Source organism: Ranitomeya variabilis, chromosome 5 (assembly GCF_051348905.1).
Source record: "Ranitomeya variabilis isolate aRanVar5 chromosome 5, aRanVar5.hap1, whole genome shotgun sequence".
In the NCBI taxonomy this organism is placed as follows: domain Eukaryota; kingdom Metazoa; phylum Chordata; class Amphibia; order Anura; family Dendrobatidae; genus Ranitomeya; species Ranitomeya variabilis.
The window spans coordinates 298,958,284-298,984,727 of record NC_135236.1 but is presented as its reverse complement, the minus strand read 5'-3'; the positions used below and the strand labels follow the sequence as shown (position 1 = coordinate 298,984,727).

General features: G+C 44.6%; 1 protein-coding gene across 6 annotated transcripts in view; it reads right to left on the bottom strand.

Moving 5' to 3' along the window:
* The window catches only part of TASOR2 (transcription activation suppressor family member 2), a 190,674-nt gene extending 169,026 nt beyond the window's left edge, over nucleotides 1–21,648 (bottom strand). For 2 of the 6 annotated variants that reach the window (XM_077264464.1, XM_077264469.1), the window contains exon 1: nucleotides 21,482–21,648. The gene's annotated coding sequence lies outside the window, so the exon portion shown is untranslated. Of the gene's footprint in view, nucleotides 1–17,544; nucleotides 17,637–21,007; nucleotides 21,274–21,481 lie in introns of those variants that run through there. The other 4 variants (XM_077264467.1, XM_077264465.1, XM_077264470.1 and 1 more) reach the window with 4 other exon arrangements.
* Nucleotides 21,649–26,444: the final 4,796 nt, after the last annotated feature.

Sequence of the window (26,444 nt, the reverse complement as noted above, 5' to 3'; positions counted from 1 at the left end):
CGGCCGCCCTGACCCACACAACGCCCCTCGGTGTCTTATTTATTGGGACTGCGAGGGTGTGATTCATGGGCAGGATCAGTGCATCAGTTCGCCTGTCCCTCCTCTCCTTCCGCCTTCTTCGGACTGTGCGGCTTCATGGCCGTGGCATGCGATAAGGGATCAGATGACGCCGCACAGTCTGAAGCGGGTGTAAGGACCCGAGTGTGAGAGGCCAACATATGTGCTGCGCCAGGCCCTGAATCCCAGCCCCGCAGTGTTTTAACAATGTTAAGACACTGCGGGGCTGGGATTCATGGTCATCGCGAACCGCACTGGCCGACATTACATGATGCCAGAAGATGGGCAGCGCTAACGGCGCTAGGCCAGGGGATAACACGACAGCGCAGACTCCTGTACAGCAAATAACGCTCGGGAGGCTGCACCCAGCACCAAGGTGGGATTCTTGACACCTGTGCTGCGTCTCATTACAAAGGGAACTCGCGCCTCCATTACACAGTTTGACTGTATAAAGGGCTGAATGTTATACGTGTTCCATTCAGCGTGTGCAAGGAGAAAAATTACAAGAGCAACCTTTGACTTGCGCAGCACTGCTGCTGCATAAGCTGTGGCTCTTCTACTTTGTAACCCCTGAGGGGGGGTTAAAGGTGACTTTTGAAATCGGTTCAATTAGGCTTCGGCCTACACTCTGCTCCACCTGCAGAGCCCGGGCTCCAACAACGCTAGTTGCTGTCCGGAAGTGCTGGCTGCACAGAGCCAAACACCTCGCCAATGTGTCAGTGGGGTCCAGCACCGCCAGCTGTTCCCCTGCTGTGTAGCCGGCAACGTGTCCTGCAAAAGCCACGCAGACACAACAGACCCAAAGCTGCCGCCAGTGCAGGCTTCGGCCTACACTCCCCTCCCCCTGCTCCTCCTCCTCCTGCTCCTCCTCCTGCTGACCCTGGGCTCTAACACACCGCCAGTTGGGGCCCAGATGTGCTAGCTGCACAGAGAAAAACACCAGCCAATGTGTCAGTGGGGTCCAGCACCGCCAGCTGTTCCCCTGCTGTGCAGCCGGCAACGTGTCCTGCAAAAGCCACGCAGACACAAGAACTGAAATTGAAGGGAACCTGTCCCCCCTCCCCCAGGCGTTTTTACGTTATCCAGCCACCTTGTACAGCGGTAATGCTGCATGTGTGCAAGGTGGCTCAGAAACGTATTCTCCTCGCACATGTGGAACTGAAAACACGTCTGAAATGTGTCCTCTGTGTGACCAGTTAACCGTCCCGGTGGTGTGACTTTCCTTTGTAATGACACGCTGCAACCCCCTTGGTAGCGCTGCCCGTCTTCTGGCATCATTGTTTGGCTGGCTGCGCCTCTGCGGCCGCCCTGACCCACACAACGCCCCTCGGTGTCTTATTTATTGGGACTGCGAGGGTGTGATTCATGGGCAGGATCAGTGCATCAGTTCGCCTGTCCCTCCTCTCCTTCCGCCTTCTTCGGACTGTGCGGCTTCATGGCCGTGGCATGCGATAAGGGATCAGATGACGCCGCACAGTCTGAAGCGGGTGTAAGGACCCGAGTGTGAGAGGCCAACATATGTGCTGCGCCAGGCCCTGAATCCCAGCCCCGCAGTGTTTTAACAATGTTAAGACACTGCGGGGCTGGGATTCATGGTCATCGCGAACCGCACTGGCCGACATTACATGATGCCAGAAGATGGGCAGCGCTAACGGCGCTAGGCCAGGGGATAACACGACAGCGCAGACTCCTGTACAGCAAATAACAACGCTCGGGAGGCTGCACCCAGCACCAAGGTGGGATTCTTGACACCTGTGCTGCGTCTCATTACAAAGGGAACTCGCGCCTCCATTACACAGTTTGACTGTATAAAGGGCTGAATGTTATACGTGTTCCATTCAGCGTGTGCAAGGAGAAAAATTACAAGAGCAACCTTTGACTTGCGCAGCACTGCTGCTGCATAAGCTGTGGCTCTTCTACTTTGTAACCCCTGAGGGGGGGTTAAAGGTGACTTTTGAAATCGGTTCAATTAGGCTTCGGCCTACACTCTGCTCCACCTGCAGAGCCCGGGCTCCAACAACGCTAGTTGCTGTCCGGAAGTGCTGGCTGCACAGAGCCAAACACCTCGCCAATGTGTCAGTGGGGTCCAGCACCGCCAGCTGTTCCCCTGCTGTGTAGCCGGCAACGTGTCCTGCAAAAGCCACGCAGACACAACAGACCCAAAGCTGCCGCCAGTGCAGGCTTCGGCCTACACTCCCCTCCCCCTGCTCCTCCTCCTCCTGCTCCTCCTCCTGCTGACCCTGGGCTCTAACACACCGCCAGTTGGGGCCCAGATGTGCTAGCTGCACAGAGAAAAACACCTCGCCAATGTGTCAGTGGGGTCCAGCACCGCCAGCTGTTCCCCTGCTGTGCAGCCGGCATCGTGTCCTGCAAAAGCCACGCAGACACTTGCTCTTGTACCTTCTGCTCCCCATCCTGGTTCCAGTACCGTCAGCTGGTTCCGGGCAGAGCCTTTGGCTTAGGTGCCTCCCTTTGGTATCCGAGTTCCACCAACGTCAGGTGGTCCTTGGTAGTGCTTTCAGGCACGGGTACCTCCTGCTTAGTAACCGGGTTCCAGTAACGTCAGCTGGTCCTCGGTAGTTCCATTGGCTCTTGGACCTTCGGCTACCCATCCGGGTTCCAGCACCGTCAGCTGGTTCTCGGCAGTGTCTTTTGCTCTTGTACCTTCTGCTCCCCATCCTGGTTCCAGTACCGTCAGCTGGTTCCGGGCAGAGCCTTTGGCTTAGGTGCCTCCCTCTGGGTATCCGAGTTCCACCAACGTCAGGTGGTCCTTGGTAGTGCTTTCAGCACAGGTACCTCCTGCTTAGTAACCGGGTTCCAGTAACGTCAGCTGGTCCTCGGTAGTTCCATTGGCTCTTGGACCTTCGGGTAGCCATCCGAGTTCCAGTTCCATCAGCTGGTTCTCGGCATTTTCTCAGCCTTCTTGTACCTTCTGCTACATTTCCAAGTTCAAGAGACTAAACACAATGACCCAGAAGACCACCCCTAAGATGACGACGACACCAGAGACGACAACCACCGTGATGACGACGACCCTGGAGACGATGACCCCGAAGACCACCCCGATGACGACGACCCCGGAGACGACGACCCTGAAGACCACCCCGATGACGACGACCCCGGAGACGACGACCCTGGAGACGACGACGACCTGGAAGACCGAGAAGCAGAAGAACAAGAGGCTGCAGAACAAAGAGCAGAAGGACATTAAGCATAACACAAAATATCAGAGCAAAAAATATTATGTAAATTATAAGCAGAAGAAGACTAAGCAGTGTATGGGGGTGAGTCCGTTCCTCCTCGTGGTGCCCCTGGATAAAGCCTGATGCTGCAGGCCAAACTGAACGCGGACAAATGTAACTGTTTTGTGACAGGCAGAACGGAAGGTGTAATCTTCAAACTTTTATAGATAACAACTACGGGAATGCCTGTCACAAATAAGAATATGATGAAGAAGTTGAATATGATGAAGATAATAGTAAAATAAAAAGAATATGAACAATGTAACCCAAAAAATAATAGGTAGAAGATGAAGAAGAAGATGAATAAGGTGAAGAAGTTGATGTCAAAGAAGCTGATGATGAGGATAATTAAGAAGAAAGCGTGGGAGAAGTAAAAAAGAAGGTGAAGGGCGTGGAAGTAGTGAAACATCAATATCTGACATAAAAAAAAAAAAAAAAACATAGTCAAATTCTTTCTAACGCCGAACTTCATAAAAAAAAATAAAAAATCCTGCTATTCTATTACATTGGGCTAAACCTCTGTCCCTTTAATATCTCCGCCACGTCCCCCAATACATCCTACAATATTCTTAGTTGTTTTCCTTCATGTAGAATGAACCTACAAGTGTATAAAGGGTTTATTTTAATTCCGATATTTTCGTCCCATTGACTTGCATTGGGATCGGGTATCGGTATCGGATTGGATTCCGATACTGTGACGGTATCGGCCGATACTTTCCGATACCGATACTTTCCGATATCGGAAAGTATCGCTCAACACTAAACATCAACTTTTACAGTGATCATGCAAAATATAAACGGAGGTTCGCGTGTATGACAATGATAAAGCAGGAAACAGGATGTGGCAATCAGAATACAGTACAACAACAAGACTAATGCATTCCTGTTACATTTGGCTAAGATTACATTTCATTTTTTTATCTTTATATTTTTGTTTTATGGCCCATTTAGATGAGCTACACTGTGTACAGAATTATTAGGCGCGTGACAGTAATTCACATAGTGTGCCCCCAAAAAATCATGAAAGCTCTTTAGGGGCATTTCACCATTTAAATACTTTTTTTAATCTCATCAGGTATCCGTTATAAGGGCTTGTTCTCACAACTGTATTTTCAGTCCGAGTGCTATCTATGAAAAAAAACCAGAGCCCTCTCAGACCGATGTGCTTCAGTGTAGCAGTGCAGATTATTCTTTTTTCCTACTGATGAATCTGCGTGTGGGGGAAAAAAAAAAAGTCAGCATGCAGTAGTTTTTTCCGTAAATTGGATGAGACTCGCCCATTTAAGTCTAATGGTGGATAAAAAAAAAAAAAGAGAAAAAAAAAAAATCAGATGCCATAGAGACAGTTGTATTGCACTAGTGTAGTGATGTTCCCACATCTATATGCATGTGTGTGCACTTATATAATGGACCTGTTATTAAGGTCTTGACTAAATCCAATTTGTAATACCTAGGGAGTCTTGTTTTCCCCAGAGTGCAATCAATATGCAGTTTTTTGTTCACTCCTAGGCACCGCCATAACAAAGCAACAATAAATAAGGTTACATTCAAACCTTGCAGATTTGCTGAAGATTTTTCCGCAACATAATTTTAGCACAATTTCCAAGCATTATATCCACAACGAAGGCAACCTAAATAATTTTTGCTACAAATTTTTAAATTCACACGGCAATTTTGATTCAGAAATATTTTTTATGAGCTTTGTCAGTGGTTTATTTTTAAGAACAGAAGTAGTTCTGCATGCTGGACCTTTTCTCCATTCTTAAAAGCAGACCCTATAACGATCAATGAGGCCTCTCAAAGCAATTTTCGCAATTGATTGAACAGATAACAGAAAAGCAGAATCAGTGAACGACCCGGCCCGCACATTTCCATCACAGGTTGCTACGTTTGTATGTAGTGTGTTCAGGCTATACCGAACCTACATTGGCGGTGTTACATAGCTGGCATCCATCTCTAACAGCAGAGACTGGAGGGAAATAACCACTAAGATGCTGCTGTCAATCACTGACAGCGGTATTTAAATGGCCCATTTGCTGATGTGCTCACAAACTGGCTCCGATCGTTTCACCCATCTAATGACAGCTCGCGATTAGCAGAGAGCCTCCGTGGCAGCGATTTAGTTCACCTGGGAAAGCTCAGCCAGAAGCTGACCTTCACTGGTGAACTACAATTAAAATATAAACTGAAATATTTTTATATTCTAGTGAACAGTATAAGCAATAAATGATCACAAGTATGTAAAAAAAAAAAAAAATTGGAAAAAAAAAGTTTCGCTTTTTCCCCATTTGAAAAATAAAATGTAAAACTAAATATATTTATTATTGTTATGTCTGAAAAAGTCAAATCTATCAAAATATAAAATGCACTAAGTTAAACGCAAAAAACCCCCCCACAGTAATAAGTGCTCAAAATGAGGATTTTTGGTCAGGAACCATGGGTTATATGCTGCCACCTGGAGGCTGACACTAAGAATACATCTTCGAGAAAAAAAGCTTCTTCACAACAGCTTACCACTTTGACATCCAGTTAGTGCAAATGCAGCAAGAGGAACAAAACCAAGACCCCCCAAATAAGGGAGGGTGCTGTGTGCGCCAATGAAGGCCTCAAGAATGAGATGTTACAGCGAGTACCAAAAATCCTAATTTTTTGGTGCTTCATTGGGAAACACAGAAACCATGGGATGTCCTAAAAGCTATCACTGGGGTCAACAAAATAAATAGTATGTCAGAAGGAAGGATAGCAATTCCATGGGTTACCACTTGAGCAACTGACACTTTCAGTATCCTTCTACTAAGACTCGCACCACTGATGCAAAGGTAAGAGCTCCGCACAGATTTTGACGTAACACTAAGCAGCAGCCCTATGAAGGAGAAGATTATATGCCTGGAGGCGTATGAGCCATGAGGCATCTACCACAAGGGGGAAGTGGACCGAGCCCCAGTAGGAGAGCCCTAGCCTAGACTGTTCTTCTGCAATCGCAGATCGAAACCAACGCAGCCCCAGAGGCGGTAAGAACTCAAACCAGAATGACAAACAAGGCATCCGAGAGAGGTAGAGCTGCACAATTGGCTGGTGAGAAGCAAAATACCTAAAGGAAGGAAGGAGAGCAATCTCCTGGTGAAGAACACAGTAGAGAAAAAGGGGGGAGCTGAATGCAAGATCATTCGGTCCCAGAGAAGGAGAAAGTAAGAGCTTATCACTTGGATCTTGCCTCAAGAAAAAGATTGCCAAGAATGGAAAAAAAAAAAAAAAAAATCACCCTGCCAGAAATCCGGAGTTGAGAGATATCTCTGACTGGCACAAATGAGAGGAATGAAGTGCGTCCAAGGCCAGACTGACTGAGGTTTCCCAGAAACAGGGGGTCTAATACAGTGGCCCAGAGGTTTCCCTGCCCAGAAGGGCTGTCCTGACCTATGGCCTACAAGTCAGGTCTCGCTGGACAAAGACAGTTAAGGTAGGAACCTGGCCCTTGGGAGTCAGCCCTGGTCAAAACAGGAGCCAAAAATGAAGAAGGAGAATAACACCGTTGAAAAGCAAAAGAGGCTTTGGAAATGAAATTACAGAAACCTGACCGCCAGCCATACAGAAAAGCAGAGCGTCAGCTGGAAACGTGTAAGCTTGTTGGGGAGGAGCCACCTTTCTTTTCTAAGACGTATTCTTAGTGTCGGCATACAACCCATGGTTCCAGTGTGCTCCAATGAAGCGCCTGAGAAATGTTGTTTGTCCCCTAATAGGACATCAATAAAAAGCAGAGCTCAGCCTGCAAAAAACAAGCCCTCAGATCATGGACAATAAAGTGAAGTTACAAGTCTCACAAAATGGTGGCACTTTTTTTTTTTTTTTTTAAATAATGTTCTGCATTTTTAACAACTAATATATATAAGACTGGTGTTGCTATAATTGTCATATTGTGCTGTCATTTTTACTGCACAATACATGCTGTAAAAACAAAAAGCTTTTTTTTTTACCATTTCACCCAACATGGAGTTTTTTTCCCAACTTACAGTACATTATTTGGTACATCACGCATCAGCATTTCAGAGAAAACGTAATATAAAAGGACAGGAATGATGCAACTATGAAGACTAGTGCAAGGGAAAGACCTGACAATCAAGGTGAGTGACGTAGGGAGAAACATACGGTACATGGCTGCAAAAACAGGGCCGGCCTCTAGATTTATGCTGCCTGTGTTCGGGCAGCAGGAATTAAAGTCACCGATTCCGTTTAAAAGGGGAAGGATTTCATAGTAAAAACCATTACAAACAGAAGAAAAGCATTTTCAGAATGTACCCACATGGGAAATCATCGGACTGCTACAATCTCCCTCAGCAAACTGCGATTTTGCCAGGAAATGCAGGAGCCATTCATATTCTTCCATTGAAAGGGACCTCTGGCTCGCTAAGCAAACACTGAAGCAAGCAGGCAGGTCACAAACTGCTGGAGACCGACTGGGGTGGAGGTGATAGAAGGTGAAAACGGTGATCGGCAAGTATGAGGGTAGGGGCAGAGACCTTAGATTAGAAGCACCACTCCAGAGGCAAAATAACACTAAATCCGCTGAAGTACCGCTTTAATATGTAAATAACATATACATATTAACTAGTAACACATATTGCATAATTATTATTTTACCAAACCATATATCTCTAATGAACTGCCTAGTTAACTACAAGTGTTTGCTTGTTAGGGTCCTGCTATAAGAGCAAGCGCAGGCATATAAGCAATAGTGAGCAGACACAAACCTGTGAGGCACCAGGTTATTACTTAAACTACATGAATATATTATAGCCTATACAGTGGAGATAAATAAAAAAGCCTACACACCCATTATAGTGAAAAAACCCTCGTAACAAGAAGTATCATTTTTCCACCTTGAGGCCATGTGCACACGTTCAGTATTTTTTTGCGTTTTTTGGGGGGAAAAAAACGCGAAAAAAACGCTTACATATGCCTCCCATTATTTTCAGTGTATTCCGCATATCTTGTGCAAATGTTGCGGGGATTCCACACACCTAGGAATGCATTGATTTGCTTACTTTCCGCATGTGGCTATGCCCACCATGCGGGAAGTAAGCAGATCATGTGCGGTTGGTACCCAGGGTGGAGGAGAGGAGACTCTCCTCCACGGACTGGGCACCGTATAATTGGTAAAAAAAAAGAAAGAATTAAAATAAAAAATAGTGATATACTCACCTTCGATGGCCCCCGCAGTCTTCCCACCTCTCACACTGCCGCTTCGGTTCCTATAGCTGGTGTGTGTGAAGGACCTGCGATGACGTCGCGGTCACATGACCGCGATGACGTTGCGGTCACGTGACCGCGACGTCATCGTAGGTCCTGCACACACCATCTATAGGAACGGACGCCGCTGAGGAGATCTGCTGTCTGCAGGTGAGTATAACCATTTTTTTTTATTTTTTTAATTATTTTTAAACATTCTTTCTTTTACTATAGATGCTGCATAGGCAGCATCTATAGTAAAAAGTTGGTCACACTTGTCAAACAGTATGTTTGACAAGTGTGACCAACCTGTCAATCAGTTTTCCAAGCGATGCTACAGATCGCTTGGGAAACTTTAGCATTCTGCAAGCTAATTACGCTTGCAAAATGCTAAGAAAACCGCGAAAAAAACGGGGAAAAAACGCAAAAAAAAAAAAAAAATGCAGATTTCTTGCAGAAAATGGCCGGTTTTCTTCAGGAAATTTCTGCAAGAAATCCTGACGTGTGCACATACCCTGAATGTCACCCATAATCTGTACGTTTCAATTATATAAAAAAAAATGAAATAGTTTTGGATGGAAAAAGAAAAATAAAGAATATAACGTGGTTGCATAATTATGCACACTCTTCTAATTAAAACTTTGCTGAAGTACATTTGAATTTATGACAGCATTAAGTCTTTTTTGACATCTAGAATAGGCAATCTGTACCCACTCTTCCTTGCAGTAGTGCTCCAAATCTATCAGACTGAGGGCATCTCCTTGTATAACACCCTATATCAGCAGGGCTGTGGAGTCAGTATAACATGGACAGGCTCCTTAAAATCTAAAATACATTGGGTACAGTAGTACAACGCAGGATGTGCTGTAAATGTTTCCATAACAATTTGAGAAAGTTATGTACTGTCCTATAAAAATCTGTTCTGCTCCTGATGTTAGGCTCTCGGCTTTTAGTGGAGATGAATCTGTGCTGCACTTTATGTTCATGCTCAGTAGTGATCAATGCTGTGGAGCCAAGAGAAATTGAGGAGTCAGAGGTTTGGCTTACTAATTCCACAGCCCTGCTGTTAAGGTCAACCCACAGATTTGCTATTGCTGAAATTCCTCTTCATCTACTGTACAACAAAAGCCTGAATTTTTTTTATGCAAAATTGACTGATATTTAGAACTGCTCATAACTCCCCCTACCTTGACTAAATCCCGAGTTTTAGCTGCCGAAAAACAGCCCAAAGGCAGACTCCACCATGATGCGCAGTGTTAGGCCAAGTTCACATTGCGTTAAACCATCCCATTCAAGGCATAGCGTTGTCGGGCTGCGTTAACGCTATAGCATACATGCCATCGCGTTATGCTATACCGCTAGCGCAGATGATTCATCTGTGCTAGGGGTGACGGAGCCTCAGACGCTGCAGCCCGCGTTCAAGGCTCCGTCACTGAATGACGGCACATCACTAGCGCATGCCGATTATGGCATGCGTTGGCGATGCGCCCGATAATAGGGGTTAATGGCAGCGTTAACAGACTGCCGTAACGCAGTGTGACCCCAGCCTCAGCTTTCTGACAAACATAACATTTGGAAATATGGACAAAAAGTTCAACTTTGGTCTCAGACCATAACACATGTTCCCACATGCTTTCGGCAGACTTTACGTAGGTTTTGGCAAAACGCAGTTGGGCTTGGATATTTTTATTTGTAAGAAAAGGCTTCTGTCTTGCCACTATTCCATAGGCCAGACAAATAGAGATTGTCACATGCAGTACACAACCAGTATTTGCGAGAAATTCCTTCAGCTCCTCTTAGCAGTCTTCCAGGCCAATTTTTGTTTGCCATCTATTGCTAGGCAATGTCACTGTTGTGCCAAATTAAAGCTAGTGTTCAATTGTATATCTAAAGCCTTCAAAATTGTTTTGTACCATTCTCCTTTCAACCATGATATCCCTTTGCTGTGTTGTAAGCTGTTTATGGACCATTTGCCATAAAACAGGACTACGGAAATGTCAAGTAAAAAATACTACGGTAGAACAGCTAAACTTTATACGGGGTATCCAGAATCATGTTAAATGATGGCAGCTGTGTATGGACTACTGTTTAACATGAGTCTAAATGTGACTGTCTATTTCCTAAGTCAACCACATTCCATATTGTAAGCGGGTGTTCACACTTATGTAATGATGTTATTTTTGTTTTTCCAACTCAAATGATTTCAGCTTATTTCTTAAAAGGAACCTGTCAGGCCTCCCATGCCCCAACAACAATCAGCAGTTGTCTACCTATCTAAATACCCTGCCTAACAGGCCCTTTATTACATTAAACAAACAGATCTTTAGAAAAAGTATTTCTAAAGTCTTTTTATGATATGGAAATGAGGTCTTTGAATAGTGGATGGGGCGATAGCCCTTGTGGGCATGTAAGTCTTATAAGAGCTGGTGTCATTGCAGAAGACAACCCGCTACGTCACTTTCCTTATGTGCAGGAATTGCAGGGCCTTAGGTATCCATGGTTACAGCTTGTTGCTAGTGGTCATAACCATGGATACCTAAGGTCCTGCAATGCCAGCACACGAGGAAAGACATAGCGAATACTACATATTGGGATAGGATCTTGGAGATGGGAATACCCCTTTAAAAGGTGGAGAGAACTTTGAAATGATTCTTACTGGTATGGGTTTTTTTTACATGCTAAAAACCTGTCATTTTATTTTCAGTTAATGATATGTTCGTGCTCCGGGGTGGCCTGTTCAGAGGGTCTTCATGTGGTGCACTAATTAGGTATTCATCAGTATGGCTTCTAACAGATTAAATTTTCTTTTTTTTTTTTAAGTTATGGATAACATGAAAGAAAAGGATTACATACATTATATTTGCGATCAGACAGGGATTTTTTTTCCAAGATATATATACCGTATATACTCGAGTATAAGCCGACCCGAGTATAAGCCGACCCCCCTAATTTTGCCACAAAAAACTGGGAAAACTTATTGACTCGAGTATAAGCCTAGGGTGGAAAATGCAGCAGGTACCGGTGAATTTCAAAATTAAAAATAGATACTCCATACCGTTCATTATGGCCCCATAGATGCTCCACATAAAGCTGTGCCACATATAATGCTCTGCACCGTTCATTATGGCCCCATAGATGCTCCACATAAAGCTGTGCCATATATACAATGCTCTGCACCATTGCCCCATAGATACTCCACATAAAGCTGTGCCATATATATAATGCTCTGCACCGTTGCCCCATAGCTGTGCCATATATATATATAATGCTCTGCACCGTTGCCCCATAGCTGTGCCATATATATAGTGCTCTGCACCGTTGCCCCATAGCTGTGCCATATGTATAGTGCTCTGCACCGTTGCCCCATAGCTGTGCCATATAGTGCTCTGCACCGTTGCCCCATAGCTGTGCCATATAGTGCTCTGCACCGTTATTGCCCCATAGCTGTGCCATATTGTGCTCTGCACCGTTATTGCCCCATAGCTGTGCCATATAGTGCTCTGCACCGTTGCCCCATAGCTGTGCCATATAGTGCTCTGCACCATTGCCCCATAGCTGTGCCATACAGTGCTCTGCACCATTATTGCCCCATAGCTGTGCCATATAGTGCTCTGCACAGTTATTGCCCCATAGCTGTGCCATATAGTGCTCTGCACCGTTATTGCCCCATAGCTGTGCCATATAGTGCTCTGCACCGTCCATTATTGCCCCATAGCTGTGCTGCTGCAATAAAATAATAAAACACATACTCACCTCTCTTGCCGCAGCTCCTCGGCGCCATCTTCCCGGCGTCTCTCTGCACTGACTAATCAGGCAGAGGGCGGCGCACACTATATGCGTCATCGCACCCTCTGACCTGCACAGTCAGTGCAGAGAGATGCCGGGAAGATGGCGCGACGCCCGGCTTGTGGAACGAGGACAGGTGAATATGCGATACTTACCTGCTCCCGGCGTCCCGCTCCTTCCCCCGGACAGCTGGTCTTCGGTGCCGCAGCCTCTTCCTCTATCAGCGGTCACGTGGGACCGCTGATTAGAGAAATGAATTATGCGGCTCCACCCCTATGGGAGGTGGAGCAGCCTATTCATTTCTCTAATGAGCGGTCCCACGTGACCGCTCAGGGGAAGAGGCTGCGGCACCCGGAGACCGTGGGACGGGCAGGGGGAGCGACAGGATCGCCGGGACTAGGTGAGTATGCCTCAGCGCCCTCTCCCCCTCACCCGCCGACCCCACCACCGATCATGACTCGAGTATAAGCCAAGAGGGGCACTTTCAGCCCAAAAATCTCGGCTTATACTCGAGTATATACATATATATACATATATATACATATATATATATATATATATATATATATATACACACACACTATGTAAACTAGGGGGCAGGTCACTGGGGGGATCATTGACATGTCAGAAGCCATACTGATGAATACCTCAGCAGAGCACCACAAGAAGACCCGCCCATAGCACGAGCATATCTAAAGCCCCCGTCACACTAAGCGAGGTCGCTAGCGAGATCGCTGCCGAGTCACAAGTTTTGTGACGCAACAGCGACCTCAGTAGCGATCTCGCTATGTTTGAAACGTAGCAGCGACCAGGCCCCTGCTGTGGGATCGCTGGTCGTGTCGGAATGGCCTGGACCTTTTTTTGATCGTTGAGGTCCCGCTGGGTAGCACACAATCGCTGTGTTTGACACCTTACCAACGACCTCGTTGACTACAACGTCACACAGGACGTCCCTCATCGAGGTCTGAATCGTCATAATAGCTGCCATGTGACATCGTTGTACAGGTCGCTACAGGTCGCCGCATCGCTGCTGCGTCGTTGGGAAGATCTCACTGTTTGACATCTCACCAGCGACCACATAGCGACGCAGCAACGATCCCTGACAGGTCGTATCGTTGTCGGAATCGCTTTAGCGTCGCTAAGTGTGACGGGGCCTTAACTCAACTGAAATTAAAGATTAAACAACCACAAGATGGATTTCAGCAACCAAGGTATCATTGTAATAAGTATAACGGCGCCAAACTGACAGTGTCTGTAGGTTACTGTGCACAATCCTGCTGACAGGTTTCCTTTAAGAAACTTTATGAAGTAAAAAGATATTGAAAATAAAATATATCTTTAGGAAAAGCAAAATATTCCCTTTCCAATTTATTAACACTATGGCCTTTTAGTAGAAGTCGGGCTCTCTGCATTCTCTCAATTTTGTCATCTGTGTGAGACTTCCTGCTTCAGGTAGATATCACTACTTGGGAGGATGGGGACACTGTGTGCAGCTTCTTAACACATGGTAATATCTGTGCTGCTGTCTTGATGATGATGTAGTTGGAGTATTACATGCAAAATGGATTCCTGTAAATTATGAAGCTTAAAGAGTAGGACAAGGCCAGGAGAAGCAGCAATAGAAGTAAACCCTATCAGTCTTCACTGTTTTGACCCTTTCAAGTACCTATGTCCTCATTAATTAATTGACCCTTTAGAGACAGCTATGTCCAGGGCCGCCATCAGCTCATTACTGCCCTGACTGGCGTATGGGACCAGGTGGGCAGAGGGGGCCCCGTCTCATCTGCCCATCGGGTCCGGCCCTGAGGCGCAAGTTATTTTGCCTTGCGGGCCCGTCAGGCAATAGTTAAAGCCGCCAGCCAATTGGAGGCTGACCGCTGACGCCAGCACGCACGTCACCGGCATTGTCATTCGCCGGAGAGTCCGCACTGAAATGCCTGGCATGGATGTCGGCGCTGGAGCACGGCCAGGTAAGGAGAAAGGTGTTTGTTTGTTTTTTTACTGAATGCGGAAAGCCCGGGGCAGGATGGGAGACACAGGGGGGCAGGATCATGGTGCAGGATGGATACGATGGAGACAGTAGGATTATGGGACAGAATCATGGGGCAGGATTGATACGATGGAGACAGATTGGACGATAAGATTATGGGATAGATGGGGCAGGATCACAGGGACAGATGAGGCAGGTAGGGGAGATCATATGGGGGGCAGAATGAATACTCATGAGGGCAGAATGGGAAAACATATGGCTGGAGCCAGGAATGAGATACATGGGGCCAGGATGGGGTATATTATTACATATGGGATAATTAAGGGATATTATTACTGCAGTGATGTACAGTACAGACTAAAAGTTTGGACACCTCATTGAAAATTGTACATTCACACTGAAAGCATCAAAACTATGAACACATGTGGAAATATATACTTAAAAAAATTGTGAAACAACTGAAATTATGTCTTATATTCTAGGTTCTTCAAAGTAGCCACCTTTTGCTTTGATGACTGCTTTGCACACTCTTGGCATTCTCTTGATGAGCTTCAAGAGGTAGTCACCGGGAATGGTTTTCCAACAATCTTGAAGGAGTTCCCAGAGATGCTTAGCACTTGTTGGCCCTTTTGCCTTCACTCTGCGGTCCAGCTCATACCAAACCATTTCGATTGGGTTCAGGTCTGGTGACTGGAGGCCAGGTCATCATAGTCATCATAGACTGGAGGCCAGGCATAATGCATAAAACAGTGCGGGGCGGGGATTCCAAAGGTGGCTGGCCGCAATGCCCGCGCAGGCGCAGTCTGCAAGCCTGGCTGGGACGTCAGACGGCCAGAGCTTACTGCGTCTGCGCAGCACAGTAGTACACAGCGCAGGCGCCGGTTTTGAAACGTAAACAGCGCTGAGGGGGCGGCGCCGAAAGCGCAGGAAGATTGGAGTGACGGCAGAGTAGCGGTTGAAGCTGGGGAGTGAGGACCCGCCTCCCTGGCTAAAGACCGGTATTGTGGCTAAGTATAAAAACGCTTTATTTGGGGTATACTTGAACCTAAAACTAAAAGAGCCACCTTGTTAGAATGCAGCATTACTGCTGCACAAGGTGGCTCTTTTAGTTTATAACGGCTGGGGGGGGTGACAGTGGCCCTTTAACAGTGGTTTCCTAGCAGCTATTTTACCATGAAGGCCTGCTGCACAAAGTCTCCTCTTAACAGTTGTTGTAGAGATGTGTCTGCTGCTAGAACTCTGTGTGGCATTGACCTGGTCTCTAATCTGAGCTGCTGCTAACCTGAGATTTCTGAGTCTGGTGACTTGGATAAACTTATCCTCAGAAGCAGAGGTGACTCTTGGTCTTCCTTTCCTGGGGCGGTCCTCATGTGAGACAGTTTCTTTGTAGCGCTTGATGGTTTTTGCAACTGCACTTGGGGACACTTTGAAAGTTTTCCCAATTTTTCGGACTGACTGACCTTCATTTCTTAAAGTAATGATGACCACTCGTTTTTCTTTACTTAGAATTTGTATTATGGCAAGAAAAAAGCAGCTAAGTCTATTCAGTAGGACTATCAGCTGTGTATCCACCAGACTTCTGCACAACACAACTGATGGTCCCAACCCCATTTATAAGGCAAGACATCCCACTTATTAAACCTGACAGGGCACACCTGTGAAGTGAAAACCATTTCCGGTGACTACCTCTTGAAGCTCATCAAGAGAATGCCAAGAGTGTGCAAAGCAGTTATCAAAGCAAAAGGTGGCTACTTTGAAGAACCTAGAATATAAGACATATTTTCAGTTGTTTCACACTTTTTTGTTAAGTATATAATTCCACATGTGTTAATTCATAGTTTTGATGCCTTCAGTGTGAATGTACAATTTTCATAGTCATGAAAATACAGAAAAATTAAATGAGGGGTGTCCAAACTTTTGGTCTGTACTGTATTTTATTTTTTGAGGATACTGTTTTAAATGGGGGGCGGTCCTGTTACTGTGCAGAGTAACACTAAGTAAAATTAAGTAATGTGTTCGGCAAGCGGAGCTCTAGATAAGTTATTTCCTGCAGAGACAACTCCTGGCTGGAAGACGTGATGGAGGTCTGCGCTGGATTAAGATGAAAAGGGAAGCTGAAGGACTTCACCTAGAGACGTCACTGGTGAGTCTGTGTTACCTGTACACTGACACTATACACTGTATACTATATACAGCAGTCCTGTGTACAATGTCACCAGTGATCACTGTATTACCTTTACACTGACACTATATACAGAGCTTCTGTGTATAATGTCACCGGTGATCACTGTATTACCTGTAGACAGACACTGCATACTTAGTACAGATCTCATGTGTATAATGGCACTTTTGGTGATAGTATTGGGTTTTTTTTTTTTTATTCATGATCAGTATTGTAGTATTCAGTCATTATGTGGTGGTAATATGTTGTCCAGCCATGGTGTAGCAGTATTTGTCTCTTGTGTGTGCTATTATTCAGTCACTGTGGTGGTAATATGTAGTCTGGTCATGGTGTGGCGATATTTGTTCCCTGTATGTGGTATTATTGGTCACCATGTGGTGGTAATATGTGATCTTGACATGGTGCGGTGGTTTTTGTTCCTTGTATGTGCTATTCTTTGGTCACTGTCGTGGTAATATGTGATCTGGACATGGTGTGGCAGTATTTGTTCCTTGTATGTGGTGGTATAGGTCACTGTGGTGGTAATATGGTGTCCGGTCATGGTGTGGTGGTATTTGTCCCTTTGGATGTGATATTATTGGTCATTTTAAAAATTAAAAAATAAAAAAAATATTCCTAAATTGTATTGCATATTTTAACAAATTTTTTATAGGATAGAGTAGAGCTCAGCCAAAAGAGTCTGCCTTGTTGTGGTGGCAGATTAGAAAAATCTTTTGGCCAAAACAAAATCTGCTGGCTATATGTGTGATCTGGTGATGGGAACGGTTAATGTGCGATTGGTAAGAAGTGGAGTTTTTCCAAGGGAGAGCGGTGGGACTGTGGACAGTTCAAGGGGTGGAGGAGGGGCTGGGGTGAAGCCTGGGCAGAGTCTTAAGGGGGCCCCGCAAATTTTGCCAGTATGCCGAAATTCCTAGTGGCAGCCCTGGCTATGTCCTCCTTTAGTAGATTATTTAATATCAACTGTATCATATTCCCTTATCTGGGCTTTATACTACACAGTGTCATGCTATTGCATGACTGATAAATAACGGTGTTCTATATTTAGCAAAATTTAAATTACTTACAGGATGTGTGTGAAGAACAAATTTTGTCCCATTTGCTGTTTAACGGGACATATTGATGGATTAATCACGTTTGTATTCTTCTCATCTATTACCTAGACGGGGAAAGTTTGTTGTAACAATTTTCAAAAACACACATTATATCTGATAAGTATCTTTAGGCCAAGTTCATACTAGGCGGTTTAGCCATATTTTTTATGCAAATCTTCAGCTGCATTTTATAGTACTGGCAAAGTCTATGAGATCTCAGAAATCTCATGCACACAGCTTATTTTTTATAAGGATTTTGTGCTTTGAATGTTTTTTTTGCACAATGGAGCATGTAATTTCTTTTAGCGCTTTTCATCCATTGAAATGAATGGGTGGTGAAAAAAAAAATGCACCAAAAACGCAAGTATCAGGTTTTGCTACGTTTTTTGGGCCAAAACCTGATTCTACAGAATAGGACTTTTCCAACACTAAACTTTATCAGCATGACGAAAACAAAGGAAAACATGATTTTTTTCTCCAGCTTCTTTCCTGCCAAGAGATCAGGCTTTGCTGCAGAAAAAAAAAGTGCTTTTTTTTTTTTTTTTTTGCCGAGTGCAATAAAATGGATCTAATGTCAAAACAATCTGGGTAATATGTGATCTCGTTGTTCAGAGCAACCAGTATACATTAGGTGTGGAATTTGACACTCAGGTGGTCTACTGTACTCTTTAGTTTACAAGCAGTAGTGCATATCTTAGATATTTAAAAAAATAAATATCCTTTTACATCTGTTTATTAATACCTTGATTTACATTGTATATTCATATGCAACTTAATAAACCTGATTCACAAAAAAAAAAAAAATCCTTTTGGCAGTTTGGCCAACTCATCCTAGGATTATATTGAGCCTTGTGTTATTGAGGACAATGACACTTTTTCGCTGAGGAGTTCACCGTGCAATAAATACAGGCGCATGAGGTACAGAAACCATAAAATTAAATCCTAATACAGGACTCCAAACATTAGGTGGCTTCTGAACCAAAATATATACCGCACACAAAATACTTATAAAATACCAAATATTTGATTAAATACATATTTTAATAAGAATTAGTAACGCTGCCATCTTTCTCACAAATGCAGACATTCCCCAGGGATTTGGTAGCTACTCGGTGCTGCACCTGACAACCCTCCCAGGTTTACGGCTGGGAGAGGCTGGCTACATCTGCTTTGCAAGGTGTGCCTGGACAGGCTCAGGCAGCTTAGAGAAAAAGCAGCCTCTAAAATTGCAGTAAATGTAAAAGATCAGGGGCAAAAACTGAGGAGATGCTTCAACTGACAAATTACTTGTTATTTGTAAACCTGCAGTAGGTAAGGGCATGAAGAAAACCCCTGTCCTTATGCCCTATCAGAAAAAAGGAGCATTAGAGAGCTAAGGAACCCCCTCTGTGATTCAGAACGGAGCGTCCCTCTACATGTAGTTCCCAATCAGACGGATGACTTGCAAAACTACACGAGCAGCAGCTTCCCTGGGCACAGATGTTTGCTGTGAATGCCAAAGACGAGACCTGGGACAATCGTATCCGGCCTGCACTTCACTGGGGTCTTTTCAAGTATGACAACCAATTCATACTAAAGCGCCCACCTTAAGAGAGATAGATTTTATTTTTTTTTTCATTTTTTTGCAGTTTCAACTCAAAATGGAATTTGGATGCTTGTACCATTGAGGTCATTGTCATTATTATTATTAGTGACGAGCAAGCATGCTCGTGTGCTAGTAAAGTATCTTGGGCGTGTTCAAATATTATGTTTGAGTCCCTGCGGCTGATCGACAGCCGCAACACATGCAGCGATTCCCTGTGTGTTAGGCTATCCCTGCATGTGTTGCCGCTGTCAAACAGATACTCTATTAACACACGAAAGGATAATGCCGTATCCGAGCACGGTCGCTCATTACTCATAATTATGAAGATGGAGTCAGTATTTTCCTACATGCAGCCGGCACCAAAACCTAGTCAACTGCGTCTTGGAGCTTGACTCATTGGCGTATATGGGCAGAAAATGATCTCCGACAGAGCACATATTGACTCCATCCATTAATGTCTCATTTTTCAGATGCAATCCTTGACAAAACCACTGACAAGTAAATAAAACATTGCGTACGTAGCCTTAAAGTGAATCTGTCACCAGATTTTTGCTACCTCATCTGATAGAGTAATGTAGGGGCAGAGACCCTGATTCCAGCGATATATCACTTGGAGTGCAAATGTGATAGACAGTTTTCTCTGCTGCTGATGTAGCAGAGCTCAGAATGCTGGCCCTGCCCACACTTCGGAATAGCAGCTTTTTTGTGTACATTGCATATTGACAGAGCAGGTGATGAATGGTGGGGCGGAGCGAGACCACGAGGCATGTTGGCAGCTACACTGGTAGCCATAAAACACTAATTGTATTGAACCAACAGCACATAGCCTAATAAGTGTCATATTGCTGACATCAGGGTGTTAGCCCTCACCTCATGCTGCCCTCAGATTAAACAGCAAAAACTGCAGACAGATTCCCTTTAAAGGCTGTGCTCACCATTAAGGTATTATATAATTACTTACATACATGTATTTGTGGCTAGAAAGCATTTTTGCAAAGTTTTTCTTTTAGCCTCAGTGTGTCACAGCAAATAGCTGCAAAATAAGCAAATCACGAAGATGCCCGAGAGGTAGCAGATTGCAGGGATTGTAACCCTGATCTCTCTTCTCCTGAACCATCTTCTAAGCTGATTTATGGCCCAATCAATGCAGATCAGGTCATAAACTGACTGCCAGGAGAAGAAGGTAAACTAGAACCATCACATCTCACTGACTCACAGCTCATTCTGCTAGGTACTATGATATATAGAGGATGTAGAAGTCACAGTGTTACATTTTTTATGAAACCCAAGTGGAAAAAGATTTTTTTTTTTTCAGCTAAAAATTAAGACAAAAACAAAAGGCCCCGATTCATTAAGATTGGTATTTTGTACGCCAGTTTTGGTGGTGTGCTCTACAGTAAGATGCGCCAAATTCATGAGGTGTGTGCCCATTATTGAATTTGGAGCATCTTTCAGCTGTCGTGCACTGACAAATGTGATCCGTTAGGGGCTGGCGTGAATAAATTATGAATATGTTGGGTGGGCTTGGTCACGCCCCATCTAAGCTCCACCCACCTTACAAAAAGTTGGTAAAGTTGGCTGGGAATCGCATGAAAACGCCAATGCAGCATTTAAAAAAAACACTGCTCAGTGAATCTGGGGCCCAAATGTCTGGATCTATATCCTTATATTAAGAAGAATTACTTTCAGAAGTGAAATTACTATTATTTTCATCCTCTAATCTTTACAAATCGGCCAAACCTAACACTATTCCAACAAGGGCGGAGGGATCAGCATTAGCAGTTATACAGGCTGGACGGGGAACTATACGGATGGCGGACCCCGACAAGCAGTTACCACCTCTATGCTCACTTTTTGAGGCCTGTACTTTGGTCTCTTTATGTAACTTATTGACTGTGGTAGTAAAGCAGGTTCTCCTGTATTGGCTGCCCACACCGATGACATCACGCAGTGACATCACTACTCCACTCTTCACACTAGGCGACTTTTTTTACTGTCCTTTGCGTCATTTCGGAATTGCTCAACGGCTGCGGGCTAACTAGTTGTATTGTTTTGGGCGGACAGCCAGGAAAAGAGAGGGCTGCAAAAGGGAAGCCGACCACAACCGTCAGCAGGACTACACAACGACGAGGGCGAGGGCTGCATGTGCGCCGCACACCGACACTGCACCGTGTGCCCGCACCGCCGTGGCCCCCACAGCGCCGCTACCGAGTGTAGGAAAGTCCGCTGGTCAGAAGAGCAGAAAACTCTGCGTCAGGACCGAACACCGATATCACTGACTAACCGACACGTATACAGAGGGGTGGCGCACGGGCCAGCGCTTACCGTCTGGGCACTTCTGCCAGCTTCTGTACACAACAACCTCCCGCAGTCAGAAAATGTCTGACGCCACACAAGCACACCGTCCTCCGAGGGGGCACTGACCTCAGGAAGTGATTCCTGCACTAAGAAAAAAAAGAAGAGAAAGTGAAAGCTCACCCGGAAGTAGAGGGCCGTGCCGTCCTTCCTGTCTGCTGCCTCCACACACAGTAGCTCCTGCTAGTTCCGCTGAGCGCAGCGCTGCTGTGTGCTCTGGTCAGCGCCATATTACTCAGCTGCTCTTACATGCTCCATTCCACCCCCGCTACAGAGCAGGCACTCAGAAGGGTGATATGTAATCAGGCACAGAAAGTAATAGGCTTTATATAAAGTAATAGGCTTTATATAGGCAAAAAGGATGAATATATACACACATTTAGAGCAATGAATATATTCCCTATCTACAGGTGCATCTCACAAAATTAGAATATCACTAAAAAGTTAATTTATTTCAGTTCTTCAATACAAAAAAGTGAATCTCATATATAGAGTCATTACAGAGTGATCTAGTTCAAGTGTTTATTCCTGTTAATGTTGATGGTTATGGCTTACAGCCAATGAAACCCCAAAAGTCATTATCTCAGTAAATTAGAATACAACACTAGCTGAAAAATGATTTTAAAATCCAAATTATCCACAGTGATAATGTTGTTTTTAACTAGGTATTGGTACTTTTGGCAGTGTGGACAGGTGCCAGTCCTGCTGGAGAATGAAATTTCCATCTCCAAAAGCTTGTCGGCAGAGGGAAGCATGAAGTGCTCTAAAATTACCTGGTAGACGGCTGCGCTGACTTTGGTCTTGATAATTACATTTGGTATCTTAGGAAGCAACACTGACAATAAATTTCACATGCTGTTGTGCAAATGGAATAGAAAACAGATGGAAATTATTGGCAATTATCAAGACACTCAAAAAAGGAGTGGCTCTGCAGGTGGGGACCACAGACCTCATCTCAGTACCAATGCTTTCTGGCTGATGTTTGGTCACTTTTGAATGTTGGTTGTGCTTTCACACTCGTAGTAGCACGAGACAGACTCTACAACCCACACAGGTGGCTCAGGTAGTGCAGCTCATCCAGGATGGCACATCAATGCGAGCTGTGGCAAGAAGGTTTGCTGTGTCTGTCAGCGTAGTGTCCAGAGGCTGGAGGCACTACCAGGAGACAGGCCAGTACACCAGGAGAAGTGGAGGGGGCCGTAGGAGGGCAAAAATCAAGCAGCAGGACAGCTACCTCAGCCTTTGTGCAAGGAGGAACAGGAGGAGCACTGCCAGAGCCCTGCAAAATGACCTCCAGCAGGCCACAAATGTGCATGTGTCTGCCAATCGGTTAGAAACTGACTCCATTAGGATGGTCTCAGAACACCAGGATTGACAAATTCGGCACTGGCACCCTGTGCTCTTCACAGATAAAAGCAGGTTCACACTGAGCACATGTGACAGACGTGACAGAGTCTGGAGAAGCCGTGGAGAGCGATCTGCTGCCTGCAACATCCTTCAGCATGACCGGTTTGGCAGTGGGTCAGTAATGGTGTGGGGTGGCATTTTTTTTGGAGGGCCACACAGCCCTCCATGTTCTCGCCAGAGGTAGCCTGACTGCCATTAAGTATCGAGATGAGATCCTCCGACCCCTTGTGAGACCATATGCTGGTGCGGTTGGCCCTGGGTTCCTCCTAATGCAGGACAATGCCAGACCTCATGTGGCTGGAGTATGTCAGCAGTTCCTGCAAGATGAAGGCACTTAAGCTATGGACTGGCCCGCCTTTTGCCCAGACATGAATCCGATTGAACAGATCTGGGACATCATGTCTTGCACCATCTACCAACGTCACGTTACACCACAGACTGTCCAGGAGTTGGCGGATGCTTTAGTCCAGGTCTGGGAGGAGATCCCTCAGGAGACCATCCGCCACCTCATCAAGAGCAGGCCCAAGCGTTGTAGAAAGGTCATACAGGCACATGGAGGCCACACACACACTACTGAGCATCATTTCCTTGTCTTCGGGCATTTTCACTGAAGTTGGATCAGCCTGTAATTTGATTTTCCACTTTGATTTTGAGTATCATTCCAAATACAGACCTCCATGGGATATTCATTTTGATTTACATTGATCATTTTTATGTTTTATTGTTCTCAACACATTCCACCATGTAATGAATAAAGATTTGCAACTGAAATATTTCAGTGATATCTAGGATGTGGTATTTTAGTGTTCCCTTTATTTTTTTGAGCAGTGTTTATATATACACTACCGTTCCAAATTTTGGGGTCACCAAGACAATTTTGTGTTTTCCATGAAAACTCATACTTTTATTAATCAAATGAGTTGCCAAATGAATTTAAAATCTAGTCCCGACATTGACAAGGTTCGAAAAAAAGATTTTTGTTTGAAATAATTTTCTCTTTCAATCTTTGCTTTCGTCAAAGAATGCTCCCTTTGCAGCAATTACAGCATTGCAGACCTTTGGCATTCTAGCAGTTAATTTGCTGAGGTAATCTGGAGAAATTTCACCCTATGCTTCCAGAAGCCCCTCCCACAAGTTGATTTGGCTTGATGGGCACTTTTTGCGTACCATACGGTCAAGCTACTCCCACAACTCCTCAATGGGGTTGATATCTGGTGACTGAGCTGGCCACTCCACTACAGATAGAATACCAGCTGCATGCTTCTTCCTTAATTAGTTCTTACATAATTTGGAGGCGTGCTTTGGGTCATTGTCCTGTTGTTGGATGAAATTGGCTCCAATCAAGCGCTGTCCACAGGGTATGGCATGGCGTTGCAAAATGAAGTGATAGCCTTCCTTATTCATAATCCCTTTTACCTTGTACAAATCTCCCACTTTTCCAGCACCAAAGCAACCCCAGACCATCACATTACCTCCACCATGCTTGACAGATGGCGTCAGGCACTCTTCCAGCATCTTTTCAGTTGTTCTGCATCTCACAATTGTTCTTATGTGTGATCCAAACACCTCAAACTTGGATTCGTCTGTCCATAACACTTTTTTCCAATCTTCCTCTGTCCAATATCTGTGTTCTTTGCCCATATTAATCTTTTCCTTTTATTAGCTCATCTCAGATATGGCTTTTTCTTTGCCATTCTGCCCTGAAGGCCAGCATCCCGGAGTCGCCTCTTCACCGTAGACGTTGACACTGGCGTTTTGCGTGTACTATTTAATGAAGTTGCCAGTTGAGGACCTGTGAGGCGTCAATTTCTCAAACTACAGACTCTAATGTACTTGTTGTTGCTCAGTTGTGCAGGGGGGCCTCCCACTTCTCTTTCTACTCTGGTTAGAGCCTGTTTGTGCTCTCCTCTGAAGGGAGTAGTACACACCGTTGTAGGAAATCTTCAGTTTCTTGGCAATTTCTCGCATGGTATAGCCTTCATTTCTATGAACAAGAATAGACTGTCGAGTTTCACATGAAAGTTATTTTTTTTCTGGCCATTGTGAGAGTTTAATGGACCCAACAAATGTAATGCTCCAGATTCCCAACTAGCTCAAAGGAAGGTCAGGTTTATAGGTTCTCTAATCAGCCAAACTGTTTCCAGCTGTGCTAACATACTTGCACAAGTGTTTTCAAGGCTATTCTAACCATACATTAGCCTTCTTACACAGTTAGCAAACACAAAGTACCATAAGAACACTGGCGTGATGGTTGTTGGAAATGGGTCTCTATACACCTATAAAGATATTGCATTACAAACCAGACTTTTGCAGCTAGAATAGCCATTTACCACATTAACAATATATAGAGTGTATTTCTGAATCATTTAGTGTTAGCATCATTGGAAAAAATTGCTTTTCTTTCAAAAATAAGGACATTTCTAAGTGACCCTAAACTTTTACACGTTAGTTTGTGTGTGTGTGTGTGTGTGTGTGTGTGTGTGTGTGTGTGTGTGTGTGTGTGTGTGTGTGTGTGTGTGTGTGTGTGTGTGTGTGTGTGTGTGTGTGAAAATACCTTACAGGGAACCTCACCAGTCTTTTGGCTTATAAACCTTGTCCATCACCTGTAAGAGCATAATTGGATTCCTGCAACCCTTTTTATATCTTCAGACATGCCCCTGCATATCTCAGAAAAAGTGCTTTACAGTTGTCCAACATTGTAGATAAATTGTGCGATCGGGTCCGATGGGTATCTCCAAATTGAGATAAGCACCGTCAAGATCCATTCAAACGCCGCCTCTTATAAATGCATCTACGTAAATGATATCTCTCCGTCATCATTGTAGTCTCTAAAGTCTTGTGCCTGTGCAGTGGAATCACTAACTGTTCAATAAGGCACAGTGGGCTCTCCAATTCCAGGGAGCAGTTGCAATACTTCAGGCACTATAGAATGCCAACTATAGAATGACAACGAAAACACATCTGATGATATAAAGGGGTTGCAGGAACCCCATTCTTATGATCTTGAACGTGATGGGCAGGGTTTATATGCCAAAAAACTATTGACAAGTTCTCTTTAAAGCCACATTTTATAGAAGACATATCAAAAGCTGAAAATTACACATTTTTTCATTTACATTTTTTAAAAATAACTTATTTAGAAATTGATAGCAGCAACAACACATCTCAAGAAATTTGGGACAGTGTTAAAAAAGCTTCTACTCCCTCCATGAGTTTTCTATGGGATTAAGGTCTGGAGACTGGCTAGGCCACTCCATGACCTTAACCCTTTAATGACCGTCAATACGTGTTTTAACTGACCTGAGGTATAAGAGAATAGCATCCCCATACAGGTGACAATCCAGCAGCTATCGGTTGTACATTATAGCTGACAACTTGCTGCATCAGCCACGATCAGAGTTGTCACCGTCCACATCTGTTTAACCCCTTAGATGCTGCTATCAATAATGACTATATCATATAAATGTTTAAAAGAGTGGCTTTTCCCTCTTCATCCCCATTGGCACCCTGAGACCACGATTGTGTA